At 42.9% G+C, this 19,533-nt stretch overlaps 1 long non-coding RNA gene across 1 annotated transcript; it reads left to right on the forward strand.

Annotated features, from left to right (window-relative positions):
- Positions 1 to 9,425: 9,425 nt before the first annotated feature.
- Positions 9,426 to 16,537, forward strand: LOC126236545 (uncharacterized). Its single transcript, XR_007544937.1, has 2 exons — positions 9,426 to 9,530; positions 16,130 to 16,537. It is a non-coding gene; the product is annotated as an uncharacterized LOC126236545 (long non-coding RNA).
- Positions 16,538 to 19,533: the final 2,996 nt, after the last annotated feature.

Genomic DNA, 19,533 nt, shown 5'->3' on the forward strand with positions numbered 1-19,533 from the left:
CATAGGATTTGTCGACCTGGAAAAAACTTTCAACTATGTCAAATGGTTCAAGATGTTCGAAATTCTGAGGAAAATAGGGGTACGCTATAGGGAGAGACGAGTAATATACAACATGTATAAGAGCCAAGAGGGAATAATAAGATTGGAACACCAAGAACTAAGTCCTCGTATTAAAAAGGGTATAAGACGGGGATGTAGTGTTTCGGCCATTGTGTTCAACCTATACGATGAAGAAAAATGCTGGAAATAAAAAAAAAAATGGTTCAAATGGCTCTGAGCACTATGGGACTTAACATCTGAGGTCATCAGTCCCCTAGAACTTAGAACTACTTAAACCTAACTAACCTAAGGACATCACACACAACCATGCCCGAGGCAGGATTCGAACCTGCGACCGTAGTGGTCGTGCGGTTCCAGACTGAAGCGCCTAGAACCGCTCGGCCACACTGGCCGACCAGGAAGTAAAAGAAAGGTTCAAGAGTAGAATTGAAATTCAAGGTGAAAGGACATCAATGATGTGATTCGCTGATGACATTGTTATTCTCAGTGAAAGTGAAAAAGAGTTACAGAATTTGCTGAATAGGATGAGCAGTCTAGTGAGTGCAGAATATGGACTGAGAGTAAATGAAAGAAACACGAAAGCAGCGAGAAGTAGCAGAAATGAGGACAGCGAGAAACTTAATGTCAGTATTGATGCTCACGAGGTAGATGACATTGAGGAATTCTGCTACCTAGGTAGCAGAATAACCAATGAAGGACGGAGCAAGAAGGTCATAAAAAGCATACTAGCTCTGGCAAAAATGGGATTCCTGGCCAAGAGAAGTTTACTAGTATCAAACATTGATTTTGAGGAAAAAAACTCTGAGAATGTACATTGCAGCACATCGTTGTACGGTAGTGCAACATGGATGTGGGAAAACAGGAACAGAAGAGACTCGAAGCATTTGAGATGTGGTGCTACAGACGAATGTTGAAAGTGAGGCGGGCTGATAAGGTAAGGAATGAGGAGGCTTTTTGCAGAATCGGAGAGGAAAAGACTGTATGGAAAACACTGACAAGAAGAAGGGATAGAATGGTAGGACATCTGTTAAGACATTGGGGTATAGTTTCCATGGTACTAGAGGGAGCTGTAGAGGAAGATAGAGATTGGAATACATCCTGCAAATAATTAAGGACGTTTACGTGTAGCACACCAGATACACTGCTTCGTTTTAAAAATTTCCCTTCCAACTCCAGCAATACAGCCTCACTTTAAAACATCTCATTTACAGATATTTTTTTATATCTTATCCTGAGGCTTCACGTATCTCTCGCATTCTCACAAATGAAATTATTCTTCTTTCGACGCCACTGTCCTTCGACTGCCTCAATTTTCCTGTTCGATTTTTACATCAATATTAATGAGCCATGAACCATGGACCTTGCCGTTGTTGGGGAGGCTTGCGTGCTTCAGCGATACAGATAACCGTACCGTAGGTGCAACCACAACGGAGGGGTATCTGTTGAGAGGCCAGTCAAACGTGTGGTTCCTGAAGAGGAGCAGCAGCCTTTTCAGTAGTTGCAGAGGCAAAAGTCTGGATGATTGACTGATTTGGCCTTGTAACACTAACTAAAACGGCCTTGTTGCGCTGGTACTGCGAACGGCAGAAAGCAAGGGGAAACTACAGCCGTAATTTTTCCCGAGGGCATGCAGGTGTACTGTATGGTTAAATGATGATGGCGTCCTCTTGGGTAAAATATTCCGGAGGTAAAATAGTCCCCCATTCGGATCTCCGGGCGGGGACTACTCAGGAAGACGTTGTTATCAGGAGAAAGAAAACTCGTGTTCTACGGGTCGGAACGTGGAATGTCAGACCCCTTCATAGGGCAGGTAGCTTAGAAAATTTAAAGAGGGAAATGGATAGGTTAAAGTTAGATATAGTGGGAATTAGTGAAGTTCGGTGGCAGGGGGAACAAGACTTCTGGTCAGGTGAATACAGCGTTATAAACACAAAATCAAATTGGGGTAATGCAGGAGTAGGTTTAATAATGAATAAAAAAAGGAATGCGGGTAAACTACTACAAACAGCATAGTGAATGCATTATTGTGGCCAAGATAGATACGTAGCCCACGCTTACCACAGTAGTACAAGTTTATATGCCAACTACCTCTGCAGATGACGAAGAGATTGATGGAATGTATGATTAGATAAAAGAAATTATTCAGATAGTGAAGGGAGATGAAAATTTAATAATCATGGGTGACTGGAATTCGATAGTACGGAAAGGAAGAGAAGGAAACATAGTCGGTGAATATGGAATAGGGGTACGGAATGAAAGAGGAAGCCGCCTGGTAGAATTTTGCACAGAGCATAACTTAATCATAACTAACACTTGGTTCAACAGTCATGAAAGAAGGTTGTATACATGGAAGAGGCCTGGAGATATTGGAAGGTTTCAGATAGATTATGTAATGGTAAGACAGAGATTTAGGAATCAGGTTTTAAATTGTAAGACATTTCCAGGGGCAGATGTGGACTCTGACCACAATCTATTGGTTATGAATTGTAGATTAAAACTGAAGAAACTGCAAAAAGGTGGGAATTTAAGGAGATGGGACCTGGATAAACTGACTAAACCAGAGGTTGTACAGTTTCAGGGAGAGCATAAGGAAACAATTGACAGGAATGGGGCAAAGAAATACAGTAGAAGAAGAATGGGTAGCTTTGAGAGATGAAATAGTGAAGGTAGCAGAGTATCAAGTAGGTAAAAAGACGAGGGCTAATAGAAATCCTTGGGTAACAGAAAGGATATTGAATTTAATTTATGAAAGGAGGAATTGCAAAAATGCAGTAAATGAAGCAGGCAAAAAGGAGTGCAAATGTCTCAAAAATGAGATCGACAGGAAGTGCAAGATGGCTAAGCGGGTATGGCTAGAGGACACATGTAAGAATGCAGAGGCGTATATCACTAGGGGTAAGATATATACTGCCTACAGGAAAATTAAAGAGACCTTTGGAGAAAATAGAACCAATTGTATGAATATCAAGAGCTCAGATGGAAACCCAGTTCTAAGCAAAGAAGGGAAAGCGGAAAGGTGGAAGGAGTATATAGAGGGTCTATATAAGGGCGATGTTCTTAAGGACAATATTATAGAAATGGAAGAGGATGTAGATGAAGATGAAATGGGAGGTATGATACTGCGTGAAGAGTTTGACAGAGCACTGAAAGACCTAAGTCGAAACAAGGCCCCGGGAGTAGACAACATTCCATTAGAACTACTGACAGCCAAGGGAGAGCCAGTCCTGACAAAACTCTACCATCTGGTGAGCAAGATGTAAGAGACAGGCGAAATACCCTCAGACTTCAAGAAGAATGTAATAATTCCAATCCCAAAGAAAGCAGGTGTTGACAGATGTGAAAATTACCGAACTATCAGTTTAATAAGTCACCGATGCAAAATACTAAGAAGAATTCTTTACAGACGAATGGAAAAACTGGTAGAAGCCGACCTCGGGAAAGATCAGTTTGGATTCCGTAGAAATGTTGGAACACGGGAGGCAATACTGACCCTACGACTTATCTTAGAAAATAGATTAAGGGAAATCAAACCTACGTTTCTAGCATTAGAGACAGACTTAGAGAAAGCTTTTGACAATGTTGACTGGAATACCCTCTTTCAAATTCTGAAGGTGGCAGGGGTAAAATACAGGGAGCGAAAGGCTATTTACAATTTGTACAGAAACCAGATGGCAGTTATAAGAGTCGAGAGGTATGAAAGGGAAGCAGTGGTTGGGAAGGGAGTGAGACAGGGTTGTAGCCTATCCCCTATGTTATTGAATGTGTATATTGAACAAGCAGTAAAGGAAACAAAAGAAAAATTCGGAGTGGGTATTAAAAGCCATGGGGAAGAAATAAAAACTTTGAGGTTCGCCGATGACATTGTAATTCTGTCAGAGACAGCAAAGGACCTGGAAGAGCAGCTGAACGGAATGGACAGTGTCTTGAAAGGAGGATATAAGATGAACATCAATAAAAGCAAACCGAGAATAACGGATCGTTTTCGAATTAAATCGGGTGATGCTGAGGGAATTAGATTAGGAAATGAGATGCTTAAAGTAGTAAATGAGTTTTGCTATTTGGGGAGCAAAATAACTGATGATGGTCGAAGTAGAGAGGATATAAAATGTAGACTGGCAATGGCAAGGAAAGCGTTTCTGAAGAAGAGAAATTTGTTAACATCGAGTATAGATTTAAGTGTCAGGAAGTCGGTCTGTAAGTATTTGTAGGGAGTGTAGACATGTATGGAAGTGCAACGTTGACGATAAATAGTTTAGACAAGAAGAGAATAGAAGCTTTTGAAATGTGGTGCTACAGAAGAATGCTGAAGATTAGAAGGGTAGATCATATAACTAATGAGGAGGTATTGAACAGAATTGGGAAGAAGAGAAATTTGTGGCACAAGTTGACTAGAAGAAGTGATCGGTTGGTAGGGCATATTCTGAGGCATCAAGGGATCACCAATTTAGTATTGGAGTGCAGCGTGGAGGGTAAAAATCGTATAGGGAGACGAATAGGTGAATACACTAAACAGATTCAGAAGGATGTAGGTTGCAGTAGGTACTGGGAGATGAAGAAGCTTGCACAGGATAGAGTAGCACGGAGAGCTGCATCAAACCGGGCTTTGGACTGAAGACCACAACAACAACATTAATAGCGGCCGGAAGAGTACTATTATTACGTAAAATATACATGTACAACATTTAGACACTTTTATTTGAGTCATCAGTTTTATGACAGGTTTGATGCCCGCCATGAATTTCTCCCCTGTGCCGACATCTTCATCTCATTCAAATTGTTACGTTCTTTCTTGTTTAAGTGTAGCACACCAGATACACTGTTGCGTTTTAAAAATTTCCCTTCCAACTCCAACAATACAGTTCACTTTAAAATACCTCCCTTACAGATATTTTTTATGTCTTTTCCTGAGTCTTCCCCAAGATGTAAGTTTGATACTAGTAGACTTCTCTTGGCCATGAATCCCCTTTTTGCCAGAGCCAGTCTGCTTTTTATGACTTCCTTGCTCCGTCCGTCATTGGTTATTCTGCTGCCCAAGTAGCAGAATTCCTCAACGTCATCTACCTCGTGGTCATCAATACTGACATTAAGTTTCTCGCTGTCCTCATATCTGCTACTTCTCACTGCTTTCGCGTCTCTTTTATTTACTCTCAGTCCATATTCTATACGCATTAGACTTCTCATTCTGTTCAGCAGATTCTGTAATTCTTTTTCACTTTCACTGAGAATGGTAATGTCAAATGGAGACAGCTGAAGGACAGTGGCGTCGAAAGAAGAATAATTTCATTTGTGAGAATGCGAGAGATACGTGAAGCCTCAGTAAAAGACATAAAAATATGTGTAAGTGTGGTGTTTTAAAGTGAGGCTGCATTGTTGGAGTTGGAAGGGAAACTTTTAAAACGAAGCAGTGTATCTGGTGTGCTACACTTAAACAAGAAAGAACGTAACAATTTGAATGCTCATTTACATAAACAGTGCTGCGCAAAGAACGTATATAAATCTCAGCGGAGAAATAATACAGCCAACCGGTTGCAAATAATTTTTTAATACATTGACGTAGGGTTCGAAACCTCTAAGGATGTCTTCATCAGAATGAAAATTTTAACAACACTATAAAATAATACACAGAAAAATGAGTTTATCACAAACGTTAACGAAGATGGAAAATGTCATTTAGAAAGGTTACATAAGTAAAGTTACTTTGCGAGAATGCAGTAGTCAAGTTTCGAGCAGTTATGTTCAAGTCGAAAATTAAAAATTGAAAACTTTCCAGCCTTTGAAACGTATATCTCGCAAGGAACAACATCAGACTTATCGGCCCAGTGGCTTACATAGCCGCTACGAAAAAAGGACACAAATTGCTCCGTCTCTCGGGCGCTTATATCGACACATGCCCATGTGAGACTATATACCAGAAATAATCGAATTAAACAACTCTCTCTCTTCGTCCGAACAGGCCTCAGGAGGCCCAACGATACTGACCTGAACCCGTGTCATCCTCAGCCCACAGACGTCGCTGGATGCGGACACGGAGGGTCATGTGGTCAGCACACCGCTCTCCCGGCCATATGTCAGTTTGCGAGACCGGAGCCGCTGCTTCTCAATCAAGTAGCTCCTCAGTTTGCCTCCCAACGGCTGAGTACACCCCGCTTGCCAACAGGGATCGGCAGACCGGATGGTCACCCATCCAAGTGCTAGCCCAGCCCGACAGCGCTTAACTTCGGTGATCTTACGGGAACCGATATTACAACTGTGGCAAGGCCGTTGGCGAATTAAACAACAGTTAATTGTAAAAACATTCAAAGGATGAGAGCTTAATGTATTTTTGAAAGTACAAAGTAGTCAAGTAAATGAAGTACAACCATGAGTCATCTATCAGGCTTTACAGAAATGCTCATTATGTAAATTACAGAATATTGCAGAATATTTATACAAATAGCTGCACAGTTTAAAAAACATCTGCATGAAGGAAACTTTAGTAGTACGTATCTATACGAGACTTGAAGAAAAATATGTTTCGGGACTTAGAGGCAGGGAAACACAGTAAAAAATAAGAGAAATCAAAATTCCGCAAGTAGTGGATTAATGCCACTGAAAAAAATTTTGTTCGAAGAGATTTCGGGATTGCAGCCTGTCGTTGTAAACTTCAGTCCACGATGTTTCCACTGGACACCTGCCATTCGTCTTCAGGTGAGCCATCGAAAAAATTTTTGTTACGTAATTGTAACTGTTCTTTGAGGATGAGGCCATCGTTCTTAGAAATATGCTTGAAAATCTCCAGATCGACGTGTACGTAAAGCCTGTAACCTATCTTTTTCCTACGTAAACATATGCAAGTAGTGAACATGTGAGAAGATAGTATATCTAATTCAGTGTGATTCATAATTAATAAACGATCGCCCATTTTATGCCAAAAAACTAATGAGCAATTTTTTCCAATCAAGGCTGATGTATGTGTGAATTTAATATCGAACCCAAGACAGGGGTGTTTTTAGAAACTGCCGAATTACAGAAATTTATCAGTCATTAAAAGTCATTAATAATTTTAACGGCGAATGTTGAGATATTAAAAACGAAGAGTCCCATACTGGACACAGCGCTGCGGAAGCAGAGATGGAGGACCAGAGATCGTAGCATTGCTAGCCACCTACACATGTCGTCTGGTAGGAGAAGCTTCTCTGTATATATCTTCGTGCTTCGAAAATACTGACAGCAAACAGAGGCGAACGAAATAAAGTGTGTACACGTCTGTTCACACTATAGTAATCATTTATATTTCGAAGTAAAATACTATTTAAAGACGTCTTTCTTTATCTGGTGAAACAATATGCTTGTGTAGAAACATTGTTATAGGTGAAATTAATCGAACATTCGTTCTATGTAATGGGAAATTCTGGAGTGCAAGCGTCCGGTCGCCATCACCTCCCTCATGTCAGGTACACGTTACAGGCCGAGCAATTCGTAGACTTTACTCAGTATACATATGAACAAATACACAAAGGCATATACTAGGCTACATATTTTTATTAGGGCATATCATCCAAGAATTAACTTGCTTCCCATCCCCCATATCTGACCTGGGTTTTCGGGACGTTCCCTCTGGTTGTAAACCAAAACGTCAGAACCGGAAACCCCGTTCAAAATGTTTCCAATTGAGATTTTCTCTGCTTCACTACCAGCTCACCTTTTCTTTAGCTGTTAAGTTCCTGACTCTTTAGTTGGACAGTGCTCGAAGAGGGCACGGTACGTTTAGAGGTAGGGAGTCAAACGTAACAAAAAAGTACGATTGCGTAAATTTGAAACTACGTTATTAACGTTTCCATTCTTTATCTAGCACTCAGTTATAAAATACGAAATTATGACCTGTAGCATTAAAAATTTCTTAGCAGAAATGTTTCCTGCTACATAAATTTTACATTTGTCAGTGTTGTGTATTTGGAAAAACTTTATATATGTATTGTGAATTCAAATTTACGCTGAATTAAAGATTAGCTGACGGAGAAATACAGTGAAGAAGAAAAGTACAGTTACATCTCGCGACCATGACAGGATGTTACTATTGAAATGAGAACTGTAGTGTAAACACAGACCGGAACAACAACTTTTAGATGCGTAGTAACGATTGTGAAATAGTTCACTATTCCAGAATGACGTTTTCAGTCTGCAGCGGAGTGTACGCCGATATGAATCTTCCTGGCAGATTAAAAGTGTGTGCCGGACCGAGACTCGAACTCGGGACCTTTGCCTTTCGTGGGCAAATACTCTTCTATCTGAGCTACCAAAGCACGACTTACGACTCGTCCTCACAGCCTTAATTCAACCAGCACCTCGTCTCCTACCTTCCAAATTTCACAGAAGGTCTCCTGCAGACCTTGCAGAACTAGCACGCCTCGAAGAAAGGATATTGCGGAGACATGGCTTAGCCACAGCCTCTGGGATGTTTCCAGAATGAGATTTTCATTCTGCAGCGGAGTGTGCGCTGATACGAAACTTCCTGGCAGATTAAAACTGTGTGCCAGACCGAAACTCGCACTCGGGACCTTTGCCTTTCATGGGCAAATACTCTACCATCAATGGTAGAGCATTTGCCCGCGAAAGGCAAAGGTCCAGAGCTCGAGTCTCGGTCTGGCACACAGTTTTAATCTGCCAGGTAGTTTACTATTACCAGGCGATAGGCAAAACTAAAGGTGGGCAAGATTACTTCAATATACGAAACTGTTGACTAGGTGGTCAGAGCTAGTGCAGTCCAGTGTGAGATAGAAATAGAAACGGGTGAACTCGCTGAGAATGACGTAGAACAAGCGACAGCAACTATGGAAGCAAATCAGATTGGGGGAATAAATACAGACTTCATGTGGAATCAGACGTTCAATATGATGAAAGAGGTGAAAACTGAGATAAAAACCAGCCAAACTCGGTTGGAATCCAGTCCATTTAGAGTTATAAACGTTCAAGCAGAAATGAAAAGTGATCTGTGGAGTCTAAAGAAAGAGTTAGAAACAAAGATCAGAGCTGTAAAAGGAGAAACCGAAAAATCGGCATAAAAGAAAAGGGGTGTGATGAGTTTTGCAATCGAAGTTCTGCGGTGTTACATGAGCAGCATGTACCCTGAGAACTCAGTCGGGCTGTCCCCGTAAAGCGTCCACAGCGACCGTGCTACGGGCGAGAGTGGTTCTCCTTTTCCTTTCGGGCAGTCCGGCCGGAAGCGGAGCGGAGTGAGCGGCCGCCGCCCCTCGCAGCTGTGGACGCTACGGTCGCGAAAACCGGTGTCCCGCTAGCGGGCAGCGATGCCGCGTGACATGAGGTGCTGCCCGCTGCCCGCAGCTCGCAGCTCGCCAGGCTGTTCCGCCCCTCCTGGTCGCGACCGGCGTCGGTATAAAGGCGGCCGCCGAGTCCGCTACCGTCAGTCCAGCACTCGCAGCCCATCCGCCGCAGTAGCAACCAACCACACACCCGCAAACATGCGCCACCTGGTAAGGCTCGCTGCGCACACGCCGTCTCACTAGCGCCGTCCTTCACTGCGCCAAAGGGCAAAAGCTTTAGCCCCAACTGCGCAGGTGATTGTACGGGATTGGCATTATCGCCATTGCAGAGGTATCTCTTATAATTTCGAAAGGCACTTGGGGTAAGGATGCTGGATATCCTTGATGAAGTTTTTTGCAATTCTCTGTAAGCAAATAAGCTCATCATACCTCCGTCTATTATCAGGCGATATTAATCATCAGTCTGAACACCTGAAATCATTAAGTTTCTCCTTTTATCACCTGATATCTCGAAAAATGGCGAATTATTCCAAATCTGACATAAAATTTCTCTTCTCTGAAAGTTTCGTCTAAGTTTAAAGCTTTGACTCCGGTGGGACTCGTTCAGAATTCCTTGCACTTTATGGGCCAGTACCACGACCCCTCAGTTAATAACCCTCTTTCGCAGCTATGGACTGGCCTGCTTAGAAGTATTATACTCCTTATAAATTTTACAAACGTTCATTTCCATAGTATGTGCACTGCCTCTAAAAATACTTCTGCGTAATACATTTTGAACTGAACCATGATTCACATTTTCCCTTTAATATCACTACCATGTCTCTCCACTTAAATTGAACTCTATACGTTGCCCCTACATTGATATTTTTATGCTGGAATTCCGTATTTCTACTTTTTTTTTTTCAAACGCAACAAATTCTTGTAGATGCAACATCTGAATTCTATGCAATATTTGCGAATGATTATCACCATTTCTTCACAGTATGTTTTCTCCTCTCTCACACATAGACGAAAGGCATTTCATTGACGCTTTAGATGCTTTAACATCAGTTCTGTCACATAGAGAACTATAGTTCCCCTTCCTGAATATTTTTAGGAAATCAAGCAAACGCAGTAAGCAGGTTTCTCTCTCCCTTGCGTGTATAACAACATATATTATTCGCTACTACATTTTTTTCGCGGTTTTTCAGCATGCTTATCTTTGCTAACAGCTGCACAGTCATAGTCTTTACCATAATAAAACGCTCGGGGAATTTCAAAAGTGTGCGAAGAGGGGCAGCGCGAATGCACACAATTTCATCTGTCTCGCGGCTGATCGTCATGGAGACGCTCAAAAACCTGAACTGACAGGCGCTTCAAAAATACCTCGCAGAACTCAAAAACATGGAATCCGGTCTCTGTTGTTGTGTTGCAGTGTTTGCGGAGTATCGTATACACAGTCAGACTTGTCCAGTACATGATGATCACGGCGCTCCTCGAAACGTAATAGACTATTTCACATGTTACTCGTTTGGATGTCTGAGTACCTTTCATCAGCTGCTCTTTCTGGTTGGCACATGTAATTTCGGGCGGCGCGGTCCAATTCAAAAGTTCTAGATCTTGTTTTAGATTTTAGATTTGTTGACCAAATATCAAAACCGAACTAATTAATTCACTTCTCTTCCAGCCTGGGAATGCTGTAGGTCGGTATTTCTTTTTCTTTGCCATAATTGTGTAATTATAAACTCACCGTGTATGAAAAGGAATAGTTAGTATTCTTGCGCGCCCTGCCTCAGACACACTGAAGCTGACACGGCGGTACTCATGTAACTATGAGAACATTTATGTGCGTTTACATGTAACAGTGTCACAGTCCGATTTAAAGTAGCCGTCGTTTGGCAGCAGGCGTACTGGACTGCTCCCGTGATGCACCAACGGTAGCTGTGCTGGCGCTGTAGTCTCCCACCGTGTTGCCACTTCCGCTGCGCAAATGATTGTACCTGACAGTTGGTTCTCAGGTAGCGAACTTTCCCGGACGTGCAAATTTCGCCTATTCCGAGCAAAAACTTAAATCTGCCCCTAACTGGAATTGAAAACAGATACGTAGGAACACTATAGAGGTCTATACAACTTGTAAATTTGAGAATTTTGATGTGATTTTTGTAGGAGATAGAGACTTTAAGCTTCGCACTTCTACTGAGTTAAATATCGACAATACTGAAAACAACAAAATACGCAATTTTCCGGCGCTTAAATATAGCAAACTCAATACGCTGCGTGTTGCGGAACTTTGAAAGTATCCGTTGGCGGAGAGGTATTTTGCCACTCAGCGAAAAAAAAAGAAAAGAAAAAACAGTTTAATGAGCTTAATGGTTTTGATATATATCGCAATAAGCTTAAGCTGTTTCCCAGACCGTAGAATTTCACTCATTTCCAAATATTATCATAACTCATGCCTTAATTAAATTAGGAACAGGTTTTTGATACGCTTAAATATACTATACATATCTATACCGTGATTGAATTTCAAATTTTTACGTCTTTTTTAAATAAGGGATAGAGGCCTTACAGCGCTGTTCTACCGTAGCGGAGAGCAGAACGTTGTAGTGGCTACAGTAGTGACACAATACTAATCACAATAAAGCTGCAAGGAGATTAATCGCCAGATGCCAAATAATTTAAATCTGTGGTGAGCTGCGAGATACTGTTAACGCTTGTCGATAACGGGCGTCGCAAGATGTGGGAGTGGAGCAGTAGTTACACTTTCTGCTGCACATCTAGCTGCGCCTATAACACTTTTGCTGTAGTTTTGGGTGTTTTACAATAGAGCAGGTAGATGTTCTATAGGTTTGGACATAGTTTTCAACTCTACAGCTATAGAGAATCACTTAAGTAGAATGTTTACAAATTTGGGTGCGATGCCATGCACCAACATCTTCATGGGTCTCGCTCCTACAGGTAGAGGGTGAAGCACGCGCTGTTGGAGCTCTCTTGATATTTGTTGCCTTACATTTTCATAAATATCAGCAGAGACCAGTTAGTCAGAACGCAGTTATTTTACTGTAGATCACACACCTCAGCACTGCTGTTCTGAGAGGAGTGATCGAAAGGGAAAATTTTAGATTGTCCATATTAACTAAGCGACACAAATCCAATTGATGCTGGGTTGGTACAGTCGCTGCTCGGTCGGCTTGACACACGTGTTCGCAAATTGTACCTCGAACAGCTGTAGGTGTGCCGCGTGAACACTACCTGATCGTTAGTGGCACTGTGGCGGGCCGCGCTGTGTTGGGTGCTGCCAGCACAGAGGGGTATCAGCCACAAAGTGCACAGCCCGCGCCTGGTCGCAGCGCTGACGCAACACGCGATGCGGGTGCGCCGCCCCTAATGGCAGAGATACGACAGCGATGACGTGGGACGGCGGGAGAGCCGCGCAAGTACTGATAGCAAAACACTCACCTCTCTCCTGCTGTCGCCGCCCGTTGCTCATAAAGAGTCCTGTCCGTCTGACTGCAAGTTCACTAGAGTGAAACGCAAGTTCTACACCGTCCGTCCAAAAAGTTCAGAAACCGATTTCATTCCTGCCGTTTAAGCGATACCAACGCAGGAACTGCGGTGGCAGCTTGAAGTAGCAGTTATAAAATACAAATATTTATTCGATCAGTTAGTTGTGAGCAGGCAGTACTGAGCAGTGCAGTGCGACCATAGTATGTCTGTGTCGCTGTGTCATAAATCACACCGGAGCGACATCTTCAAACCAAGTGTCCAAGACATTCTCCTGAATGTTTCGAAGAAGAGAAAAGTGTGTGCAAAGTTTGTTTCACATATCTTGACTCTAGAAGAAAAACAACGACTACTGGACACCTGCCGTGACTTGACTGAAATGCAAATTCCGGATAATTCTTCTCTCGAAAAAATAATCACAGGTGACGAGAAATTAGTGTTATCAATACGAACTTATCACAAAACGAAAAGTACAGAAATTTACTTAAAGGATGAATATTTTGACGACACAATTTATGTTCGAGCCAACGAGACTCGCGAGTTGTGCAACATAGCAAAGAAGAACTTTCTAATAGTTTGACATGGTTGTGGGAACATTCTGTGAGTTTTACTCAAGTAGGAGGAGACGGTGTAGAGCACCTGAAGAAGCTTGCTGGATTGACGGGGGTATAGGGCACTTATCAAGAGTCAAACAAGATAGTTCTGTCGCGTTTTGTGGTAATTGTGATGACAAATTAATACATGAGAAAGGCCTTCCCAGGTTTTATGAGTAGATGCATGCACATACAACAAATTAACAATATAGCTCTGTATGTCTTACATCTTGCTGCTCCCTTCAACATATTTGCTGATGAAGAGCATATTTTAACCATTCGGGTAAAAACTATTCTTTTGCCAGATACGACATTGTCAAATTCATGTGAATTTCCTGGTTACATTCAGTGCTAAGTGAAATGTTGTTTTCTTACCTTTCCGCGTGCTTAGAGCATATAAGACCTTCGATGACAGAGTTCCTCGACAAGTTATTACCGATTAAGAATTAACAGACAACAAAGAAGCGGAAGAGACTGCTTTTTCGTGGACATCAGTCTTCTGAGTGGTACGATGCGGTCCCACATCAATCACGGGCCATATGTTCAGTGGATACACATTATGTGTCCTTTATGAAGTAGTTTCCATTGTCTTCCGGATCCTCACGCTGTTGATCGTTGCTTATACCTCTGTCATTAGGGGTAATTTTCTACCTTAAGATCAAGAGGATAGTCTGAACCTCTACCTGCTCTTCCGCCCTCTTTGACAACTTCATTCGAAATATGGCGGTGATTCCTTACAGAAGAACTCTCCGACTGCCATTACTGATGATTTTTGTTCAAAATTTAGACAGTGGCACTGATCGAAATTGGAACCTATAGACTGCTTTTTTTCCTTAAAATTATCCCTTTATTCTATGGTAGACGACATGAAACAGGTGTAAGGCTAAATATTATGGCTTTCGGAAGGTGGGAAAATTCTGCCAGTCCCATATGAAGTCCACAAGCGAGATAATGATTTCAGTATTTCTCATGTGAATACTTACTGTGTTATTCTCTTTCCCTGTTATCCACAGAATTCAGAGGCGATCATTCACAACGTTAATCAGTTTTCAGGTATAAAATGAAACAAGGCATTTTCTGTAATCTGAAAACAGTTCCTAGGTACTGAGCTGGATTTCATATTTTGTGTGGTAACATTACTGAAGTACACAGAATACGAAGAGAGTGGATTTGGAAATTCATACAAAACGCGGTTAACCGAGAGTTGAAAACTGATATTTAAACAGCGAAACTGAAGGAAATACTTTTTCATCCTTCTCTTCACCAGAATCTGCTTTGCTATAAAGCCTGCCAGCCGTTGTACTAGTAACGTGTCACCTGAGATAAGAAGCCAACCTGGTGTTATATCAGTACGGTGCTGATCTGTTTGGAGACCAGCAATACTCTCTAGTTTGTGGAAAATGGCATTCTCTAATTAGAACGGTTAGAAGAAAATCTGATGAAGGTTAGTAAGAGAGTAGGAGAACTGAATATGTCTGGAGTAATACGCGTGGGAAAAATACGTTAATTCCATACATTTTTGCTATATGAAGCCAGAGGAATATACTCGTACCTGATACGAGTTACATTTTTGTACTCGTTAATCGTCGATTTTCACGGTGTGGCAAAACAAAGGTGAAAATTAAGTTTACGTACCGCATTAAAAGTCTGGAATTGAGCAACTCTAATGATTACCTCATCTCGTATCTGCATTGTGGGAGCTTTATAACTATTTTAGGTCTTCAGTTATGTGTTGGAGGATGTGCTCTAAATATTTTATTGTCTTTGTCATACCGTCCGCTTCCGTGGCTGAGCGGTGGTGACTGCCTGCGGAAGACCCGGGTTCGATTCCCGGGACTATCACGGGTTTTACCTTGATGGGAGGACTAGAACAGGGTGCGCTCAGCCTCGTGATGCTATTGAAGAACCACTTGAGCGAGTAGTGCTGGCTGCAGGTCACGAAAAGTAGCAATGGCCGGGAGAACGGTGTGATAACGCCGCGCCCCTCCATACAGTATCCAATGACGCTATTGGCAGAGGATGACGCGGCGGTCGGTCGGTTACGAAAGGTCAGCCAGGGCTTTTGGCCGGAGTTTACGTTATTATGGCATACCACGTCACAAAATTTCTGATATATTTTGTTATTATGAGTACTATTACAGTGAAAGGAACAAGTGAACTTTCTATATCAGATGACATTCGTGATTTGTGAGACTTCTCACTTACTGCAGCTGCAGCTGCTCTTCTTACCATAAACTCGTCATTGTCGACCTTTCACTTTTATCTCTCCCACACAGTATTGTAAATTTTATGGGCTACTAGTCTGTCTACTTTATCTCATTTCTACTTAGGTCTACGAACTGTTTGTTTCACAATACATTCTCGAAAGTCAAGAAGGTATCGTGGTCTGTACGAGACGAGGTACTGGCAGAATTGAAGCTGTGAGGACGGGTCGTGAGCCATGCTTGGGTAGCTCATATGGTAGAACACTTGCCCGCGAAAGGCAAAGGTCCCGAGTTCGAGTCTCGGTCCGGCACATAGTTTTAATCTGCCACAAAGTTTCAAGTATCGTGGTTTTTCTTCGCCCTTTTTTCAGTTACTATGTGAAACATCGGAGTCGCTCCTCTGACTGCTGCACTTTTTTTCTAAATCTAAGCAGCTCACCATCAGCCCCGGAGTAACTCACTCGATGAAGACGGACAGTGTTATAGCCGGCCGCAGTGCACCGTGTGTGACACTTGTCTCTCTTTGCAGATCGCCCTCCTGGTCCTGGCTACGGTGCTGCTGGCGGCCGAGGCCGGCTACCTGTACGGCGGCTATGGTGGCTATGGTGGCTATGGCGGCTACGGTGGATACGGCCGCTACTACGGCTACCGGCCCACCGTGGTGGTGAGGTCGTACGGCTACCGGCCCTACTACGGAGGCTACGGCGGCTACCGCGGCTACCACAGCTACTGGTAGACGGCGCCCTCTACACTGCGCTACACCAAACTACAGTAGCGTCGTACAGCTGCAGCCATCCCTATTCCAGCCTGCAGCTGCTTCGGCCCGTGGTCTCACAACACCCCCAATAATATCCATTCACTGTATATATATGTAACTCATAAACATTTTCTCATGTGTATCCTGTATCTTTCATCAATAAACATCTATCTTATATAATTTATGCGTACTATAGTTTCTTAAAAAAATGGTTCAAATGGCTCTGAGCACTGTGGGACTAAACTTCTGAGGTCATCAGTCCCCTAGAACTTAGAACTACGTAAACCTAACTAACCTAAGGACATCACACACATCCATGCCCGAAGCAGGATTCGAACCTGCGACCGCAGCGGTCGCGCGGTTCCAGACTGTAGCGCCTAGAACCGCTCGGCCACTCCGGCCGGCTATAGTTTCTTAAACTAATGACACACCGAAAGGACTCGCCAAACTTATGTGCTGGTACATTTTCAGACTTGACACCGTAACAAATCACTGATTCGTTTCATCTAAATATCAATTTTTAAAACTTCCTGGCAGATTAAAAATATGTGGTGGACTGGGGCTCGAACCGAGAACGTTTCGCGGGCAATGCTCGTGGCACAAGAGAAATTGTGTGAAGTCTGGAAGACAGGATTCGAGCTGCGCCTGAATTTCTCAGTTAGTTTCCGGCGTAATGTAACGTTCCGAGCGCATAGTTTTAATCTGCCAAGAAGTTTCAAAACAGCGCTCACTCCGCTGCCGAGTGGATGATTCATTCAGGAATCATTTTTAAATTACTGTACCTTAATGAACATTTAGCTACTCTGCAGTCTCCTTTATAGAAAAAGTGATTCCTGTCCTAAATCCCAGGTTTTCCTATAATTAATTTGTTGTTCCGAAAGTTTACAACTTCGTTCCCCAACGTTTTGTTTCCTCACCGCTTGGTTGTTTACCACTGTTTCATCTTTAACTGCTTAAATTATATCTAAACTCATGTTATTTTTAAGAGCAGTAACACAACGACAGAAAAAAAGCTACAAACATTCCAGTAACACAATGAAAGAAATAAGCAGCAAACACATTACACTACTGCTATTACTGTTACTATTATTACTACTAAATCCTAATCCTAAACCGCGACCACACCGGATGCGACGTGCTGCGCAGCGCCACACAGCGCACAAAAGTGCGGCGCAGAGCAGCGCAGAAGGGCGCACAGCAAGGCAGAATACGCAGAATGGAGCAGAATGTTCTTAGGTGCGCAGCAGTGTTCGACTGTGTGCATGCACGTCAGTAAAAACTCAAAACGAGAAACGCCGTCGTAACAGAGCCGCACACGAACCAACCATTTCCTTTGATGGATCGAAGCCGGCCGGAGTGGCCGAGCGGTTCCAGGCGCTGCAGTCTGGAACCGCGCGACCGCTACGGTCGCAGGTTCGAATCCTGCCTCGGGCATGGATGTGTGTGATGTCCTTAGGTTTAAGTAGTTCTAAGTTCTAGGGGACTGATGACCTGAGAAGTTAAGTCCCATAGTGCTCAGAGCCATTTTTTGATGGATCGACACTGCGGGGACGTTCAATTACATTCACGCAGGGATCTCGTCTTTATGATGGTTCCCACTCTACATACGGCAATGTAACGATGGGCCCTCTCGTGCCGTTAACAATGTCCCTGCTAACAGCATGCCTCACAGCTTACTCCTAACAGCACGATGCGCGTCAGCGCACACTGGCAAGCTGCTCCATCCTTTGGATGTCCGTTAAAATGATTGGTTGAGGCGATCAGAATAAGGGAGCAACTTACGGTCTTCAGTGCACGATTACAAGGAAATTAGTCCTATCTACGAATCGTGCTAACGTAGTTGACAAGCTGACGTAGAGGGACGTAAGGCGTGAGAGGAATTTTTGCAATCAACGTTAAAATAATAGAACGTATAATAATACAAGGGAAGTGCTATGAAAGTCATTAAAGTTCAACAATAATTTTTTAAAATTTTAAATTCCGATTTTGCTCTTTTCAGGAATACAGGGTGATTCATAAAGCAAGAATAGATTTCAGTTGTTCGTTACAAACACACTGATAAAGATAGAAACACATTGCGCATGTCACTGGATAGAGAAAGAGTCAAAGTTTTATGTTCGCATACCCTCAACATCAGTACCATGCGTTGCTCGAGAGACATCGAAACGTAGCCCATATCAATCCACACACGAATCAACGAGTCCCGTTTATTGAGTCAACTACTTCAACACTTCGATTTTTCAGATCTTAAAGAGTAGTTGCCTTAGGTGGGACAAATAATCTTCTATGTAGGCCCACAGAAAAAAAAAAAATCGCAAGGTGCGAGGTCTGGTGACATGGAACGCCAAAAAACAATGAATAAGATCTTGTTGTCCACCTCTTAGTATCCAGCGTTGTGGGATGGTGGTGTTAAGATAACGCTGCACCTCAAGGTGAAAGTGAGGCGGGGCGCCATCATACATAACAATGCATCTTCGTGAAGTTGAAATTGAAAATTGGAAATTTGTGGTAAGGTCTTATGGGACCAAACGGCTGAGGTCATCGGTCCCTAAGCTTACACACTACTTAACCTAACTTAAACTAACTTACGCTAAGGACGATACACACACACCCATGCCCGAGGGAGGACTCGAACCTCCGACGGGGGAGCCGCGCGGACCGTGACAAGACGCCTCAGATCGCGCGGCTACCCTGCACGGCGTGAAGTTGAGAATACAACTAATTTCGCAGTATGTCCAGGTATGACGTTCCCATCACAGCTTCCTCCGCAAAAAAAGGGGCGGTCTATAAAACTTTGTGAACAGAAACGGCTCAAAACACATTCAGTTTCTGTGAGTTTCATGTTCGACGACAACCCCCGTATATTGTGGCCCTCAAATTCTTACATTGTGGTGGTTATTTGCACCCGATAGATGAAACGTCGATTCATCAGAAAAGATGAGGCGATTGCAAAACATGTCCTCTAACATAGCCCGGGAACTGAAATTCAAAATTCGTACCTTCTATTATGGCCATCAGGATGCAATTACTGTAATAACTGCAACTTGTACGGCTTCACGTTAAGGCGTCGTTGCAGAACACGCCACACCGTTGTCTGACAAAGTTGGGGCTTGCCTATCTTGTGGACTTCGAGAGCTTCCTGTAAACATACACATCATGACCATCGAACTACTATC

Source organism: Schistocerca nitens, chromosome 1 (assembly GCF_023898315.1).
Source record: "Schistocerca nitens isolate TAMUIC-IGC-003100 chromosome 1, iqSchNite1.1, whole genome shotgun sequence".
Lineage (NCBI taxonomy): Eukaryota > Metazoa > Arthropoda > Insecta > Orthoptera > Acrididae > Schistocerca > Schistocerca nitens.